Genomic DNA, 6,762 nt, shown 5'->3' on the forward strand with positions numbered 1-6,762 from the left:
CGAGTGAGGATTCAACTGATGTCCTCGAATGGTTAGTACAGTAAATAAAGCCGTTTTTTTTTTGGTCAACCTCGCACTAAATTTCCGATCCAATTTCTTTTTTGTTTTGGGTTAAGGGTCACTTAACTGACAATAAAATCACAAAATGCTGACAGATCCAGGTGGAGCTTCGATCGCAATCTTGAAGAAAAGTTTTTGGCCGATATCTCGAAAACTATCCACTTTATGGTAAAAATTATACAGACCATTATTGTAGAGAATAAAATTTTGCATCTTTTATTTCCTGTAAACTTTTTTGTAAAACTTATCGTTTACGATTTATGGCCGATTTAATGAACCGGTTTTTCCAATATTTTAAAAGTTATCAGCCGAAATAGAAAAACCACCAATAAACGGTAATATTTACAAAAAAGTTTACAGGAAACAAAAGATGCGAAATTTTATTCTCTACAATAATAGTCTGAATAACTTTTGCGCTAAAGTGGATAGTTTCCGAAATATCCACTGAACGAATAACACGAAGCTCCACCTGGATCTGTCAGCATTTTCGTCATTTTATGGTCATCAGTAGGTAAGTGACCCTTAACCTAAAAAAAAGAAATTGGATCGGAAATTTAGTGCGAGGTTAAATGCTCTATTTACTGGCACCATAGTGGTGTCCTCAAAGCCTTATTGCCTTCTTTGCTCAGTTTACACAACACTTATCATATTCTGTTGTGTACATAACAAAGTGGCCTTATCTGTACAAAACACGAATTACCTACCTACGTGCGACACACAGACGCACAGATATCGTCTGAACTGCAGCAGTGGGCAGTGGGCAGTGGGCACAGTAGGTACAGTAGAATGATTTACAATATACTAGTACCTAAATACTAATTATAATATTTTCCTCATAGACCTCTCGGGTAAACTATTTTTATATAACTACTAGAAATCCACGCGAAATTTACATTTTTCAAAATCCCAAATCCAAATGTGTGTTAGTCCAGGGTATAATGTATCCGTTCCACACCCAAATCCGTTCAGCCGTTATTGCGAGGTTGAGTAACAAACGTCCACACTTTATTTATGTCAATGGTGACAAGACGTCTAAACAAGGAAAATTTTGTAAATTTTAATTTATTATTTTAAAGTAACTACAAAAAGGCTCGAATTTAAACAAAATTAACAGGGAACAATTAAATTAACAAGGCAATTGTTTCAATATCGCACTTGCAGCTGAGTCGGCTGAAATGGAAACCCTTTGATTTACCAACGAAAGAGTTTGTTAGGGTCCAAGTGGAAAACTGGTCTCCTTGGCACTGGGGAAGCTTTTGGTCTGCGGCACTAACAGCTTCAAGTCCGTCTGCAGAGTGCAGAGAGTACAGCGTTCAACGGGACTCCTACCACGTGGTGAAAGAGAAGTCCGGCCAAGCGGTGTATCCACACAACCCCGACTGCCACTTCGATTGCGGACAACATTTGCGACTTTTATTGAGGCAAGAAGGCAAGCTACGCGTGTGCCCTGTGCACCCCCGTGTGCGCGTGTGCGCGTGTGCGCGTATGCGCGTGCGCTTGACCATTTTCGTCAAAGTTTATTTCGGCTCTTTGGCAGTTATTTGTGAAATTAACGGCTCCCGAAATTTATAATTTTTTATTACAATGCTATCACGAACCATCAAAATTATTACACAAAAATAACGAAATCCTTTCGGAAGTAGGTAGGTTGATCCCCTCGGCCCAGCTTTATTTAGTTTAGCAATCAATTCGATTATACACAGTCTAAATTCAAAATTAAATGTATGGTACCTTGACGATGGCACGCTAGGTGGTGATTCTCAGACGGTCCAATCAGATTTAATTCAAATTAATAACAAATTTAAAGATATTGGCCTTGAATTAAACTTCAATAAATGCGAGTTGTATATTTCTGAATCACTAGATTCTCCTATTGCAGTTCAACATCTTAAAAATTTCATTAACGTCGCGCCTAATATTAAGATTGTATTCAAAGAGAGTGTACATCTCCTTGGATCACCCGTTTTGGATGAAACTGTAGCTGAAGGGTTGATGTAATGAAGAACCAGCTACATATAGTGATGTTTATTTTACACTTTACAATTGATATGTTATGTACAATACAGACGGGCTCGCGAGCTTTATATAATACAATGGTAGAAGATGTTGACGTGACGAGCGGATGATAGGGAATGTGGAATCTTGTAACGTGCGTGACCAGGAGGATTCTCCACTGCGTTCCAAATTTGAATATTGTTGTGTGGCAGCTGCGAAGTTATCTTAATAGCTGCCAGCCAAGTAACGGCAGAGGTTGCACCTCTACAAAACCATCCCAACTGTTCTAACAAATTTGATACCTATCTAAATTTAATAACCATTCGGTCCGCCTTCTTAAAATTAGCAGCCACTCCGCTCTTTTTATTTTAAAATTTTGTCGTTTCGTTCCAAAATTCACGTATTTACTCCGCTGCTGTCCTACATGGAAACAGCCAATTGATCAGCTTCTAAAGTCGCAGTTAGAAATCTATACTAAATATACAATTCAATGAGCAGGCATGGGCGCAAGCCACCTTGCCGATAAGGTATGGTGGCTTAGGTATACGCAAAATTTCAGGCATTGCGCTACCAGCATTCTTGGCCTCAATCCATAGCACCTCCGATCTCGCAGGTAAAATCCTTAAAGCCCCTCTGGGTACGAACTGCGAGGTTGCGTGCTCGGATGAGGGCAAGAATGCCTGGCTAACAGATACAAAGGATTAGAATTTTGCTTGAAAATTGCGAGAATAGTCATTGAAAGGAACAGAACCAGATAATAAAGGTCCAATGTTGTTTTATATTATAAGAATACATAAACTAACATGGACAGAAATTGCATGGTTCTGTTCCTTTCACCTTGCATAAAGTGACACTTCTGTCAACAAATAAAATTAAATAAATAAATTAAATAAATAACAAATTAGCGTAATTCAAAATTTATAGTCTAAAAAAGTCTCTGACATCTTGTCAGGGGAGCGGTGACACTTGTCATAGCGACAAGTAAAAAAAAAAAAAAAAAAAAAAAAACAGATACAAAGGGCTTGGGACGACTTAATATCGGTCATCGACACCGCTGTAGGCAGGCACCGGGCGAGGCTACTACCCCTCACCATTACGCATTGCCGCTGCACTGTGCGTAGCCCACGAAGGTGCCTCTTGCGGAGCCCACGTGGCCGCTTGTCTCGCCACTCGCGCGCGTCAGTGCCGACGTGACGATACACTGGCGGCGTCCTATACACAATCGAGCCGGGGCTGCGGCGGACGCGCGAGAGCGCCACAGAACAAGCAAATACAGTTGTCTCGGCGCCCAATACGAATTTGTCCCGTTTGGCGCCGAGACACTGGGTCCGTGGGGCAAGGGTGCCCGGGGGCTCCACAAGGACCTCAGCAAACGCCTTAGGGAGGCAACAGGCGACCCTCGCGCGGGCAGCTTTCTCGCGCAACGACTTTCAATAGCTATTCAGCGCGGGAATGTTGCCTGCATAATGGCCACCCTACCTAGGGCTCAAAGTTTTGATAAGTATTTTAATTCATAGTTTTAGTTATTTTAATACTACTCACTACTAGCACAAGCCTGACGCTTAGTTGGAGAGGAAAGGGGAATATTAGTCATTTAACATGGCTAATATTCTTTAAAAAAAAAAATTATTGATATTTTTAAGTATTATAGTTTTACATAATAAATTTTATTCCACACTTTCACATTTATAATATTATCAGGATAACTGAAGAAGGTAGGTATTTGCCTTTTCGCTTTTCAGTCTTATAACAAGTCATATGCAGTGATGTCGGTGCTGGTCCCGGCTTCCCCGGGATGCAAGCTATCTCCATACCGATTTTCATCGAAATCGGTTAAACGGATGGGCCGTGAAAAGCTAACAGACAGACAGACACACTTTCGCATTTACAATATTAGTATGGATGATCATCAGCATGTGCAGCCTATCGCCAGCCCACTACAGAGCATGGGTCTCGTCTCAGAATGATAGGGTTTAGGTCATAGCCCGCCACACTGGCCCAGTGCGGATTGGCTGACTTCACACACCTTTGATTATATTATTATAGAAAACTAAATAAACTTTGAATAAGTAAATTATTCAATGATGAAAACAGTGCTGAAACATTAGTCACATCTAAAGTATTGTAAGAGAAGGTATATAGCATTCACACGATTGTGGAGGATGTTCATACAAAACATATACAAACTAAAATGACGTCTGACATACAAGTCTCGTTTGAAGGTTGTTCCGTAGAGAAAGTGAAACATCCGATTGGATTGCGAGTGAAACTATCTTCGTTACCACCATAGCACCATAGCACCATAGCACCATAGCACCATAGCACCATAGCACCATAGCACCATAGCACCATAGCACCATAGCACCATAGCACCATAGCACCATAGCACCATAGAGCTATATATGTGGCATGAAAGTGAGGGTGGAACGCTACATGGTTCAAGTGACGCAGTGTAGTAAGTGTTGGAGATATGGGCACAGGCATGAAAGTGAGGGTAGAACGCTACATGGTTCAAGTGACGCAGTGTAGTAAGTGTTGGAGATATGGGCACAGGCATGAAAGTGAGGGTAGAACGCTACATGGTTCAAGTGACGCAGTGTAGTAAGTGTTGGAGATATGGGCACAGGCATGAAAGTGAGGGTAGAACGCTACATGGTTCAAGTGACGCAGTGTAGTAAGTGTTGGAGATATGGGCACAGGCATGAAAGTGAGGGTGGAACGCTACATGGTTCAAGTGACGCAGTGTAGTAAGTGTTGGAGATATGGGCACAGGCATGAAAGTGAGGGTGGAACGCTACATGGTTCAAGTGACGCAGTGTAGTAAGTGTTGGAGATATGGGCACAGGCATGAAAGTGAGGGTGGAACGCTACATGGTTCAAGTGACGCAGTGTAGTAAGTGTTGGAGATATGGGCACAGGCATGAAAGTGAGGGTGGAACGCTACATGGTTCAAGTGACGCAGTGTAGTAAGTGTTGGAGATATGGGCACAGGCATGAAATTGAGGGTGGAACGCTACATGGTTCAAGTGACGCAGTGTAGTAAGTGTTGGAGATATGGTCACAGGCATGAAAGTGAGGGTGGAACGCTACATGGTTCAAGTGACGCAGTGTAGTAAGTGTTGGAGATATGGGCACAGGCATGAAAGTGAGGGTGGAACGCTACATGGTTCAAGTGACGCAGTGTAGTAAGTGTTGGAGATATGGGCACAGGCATGAAAGTGAGGGTGGAACGCTACATGGTTCAAGTGACGCAGTGTAGTAAGTGTTGGAGATATGGGCACAGGCATGAAAGTGAGGGTGGAACGCTACATGGTTCAAGTGACGCAGTGTAGTAAGTGTTGGAGATATGGGCACAGTAAATCATTTTGGCCGTCAAAAAAATACTTCGGAACTGTATTTATAATATTTTTTTGCTATGCAGAACTTGCAGGCATGCAGGTTTTTGCTATGCAGAACTTGCAGGCATGCAGGTTTTTGCTATGCAGAACTTGCAGGCATGCAGGTTTTTGCTATGCAGAACTTGCAGGCATGCAGGTTTTTGCTATGCAGAACTTGCAGGCATGCAGGTTTTTGCTATGCAGAACTTGCAGGCATGCAGGTTTTTGCTATGCAGAACTTGCAGGCATGCAGGTTTTTGCTATGCAGAACTTGCAGGCATGCAGGTTTTTTGCTATGCAGAACTTGCAGGCATGCAGGTTTTTGCTATGCAGAACTTGCAGGCATGCAGGTTTTTGCTATGCAGAACTTGCAGGCATGCAGGTTTTTTGCTATGCAGAACTTGCAGGCATGCAGGTTTTTGCTATGCAGAACTTGCAGGCATGCAGGTTTTTGCTATGCAGAACTTGCAGGCATGCAGGTTTTTTGCTATGCAGAACTTGCAGGCATGCAGGTTTTTGCTATGCAGAACTTGCAGGCATGCAGGTTTTTGCTATGCAGAACTTGCAGGCATGCAGGTTTTTTGCTATGCAGAACTTGCAGGCATGCAGGTTTCTCGCGATGTTTAATTAATATCAGTGTTGAGTAACATAATATTCAACATTTATGAAAGATCATGGATAATTTTTCCCAATAATTTCATAACAAAATAGAGCCCTTTTGGAATATTTTAAAACAAAGTATTACGCTTGCATGTGTGACGCACACGCGCATGGCGGCACAGACCACACAGAGCTGGCGCGGTGTGTGACGCACACGCGCATGGCGGCACAGACCACACAGAGCTGGCGCGGTGTGTGACGCACTAGCGCATGGCGGCACAGACCACACAGAGCTGGCGCGTTGTGTGACGCACATGCGCATGGCGGCACAGACCACACAGAGCTGGCGCGGTGTGTGACGCACTAGCGCATGGCGGCACAGACCACACAGAGCTGGCGCGGTGTGTGACGCACTAGCGCATGGCGGCACAGACCACACAGAGCTGGCGCGGTGTGTGACGCACATGCGCATGGCGGCACAGACCACACAGAGCTGGCGCGTTGTGTGACGCACATGCGCATGGCGGCACAGACCACACAGAGCTGGCACGGTGTGTGACGCACTAGCGCATGGCGGCACAGACCACACAGAGCTGGCGCGGTGTGTGACGCACATGCGCATGGCGGCACAGACCACACAGAGCTGGCGCGTTGTGTGACGCACATGCGCATGGCGGCACAGACCACACAGAGCTGGCGCGGTGTGTGACGCACATGCGCATGGCGGCAC

Source organism: Maniola hyperantus, chromosome 21, assembly GCF_902806685.2.
Source record: "Maniola hyperantus chromosome 21, iAphHyp1.2, whole genome shotgun sequence".
Classification (NCBI taxonomy): Eukaryota; Metazoa; Arthropoda; class Insecta; order Lepidoptera; family Nymphalidae; genus Maniola; species Maniola hyperantus.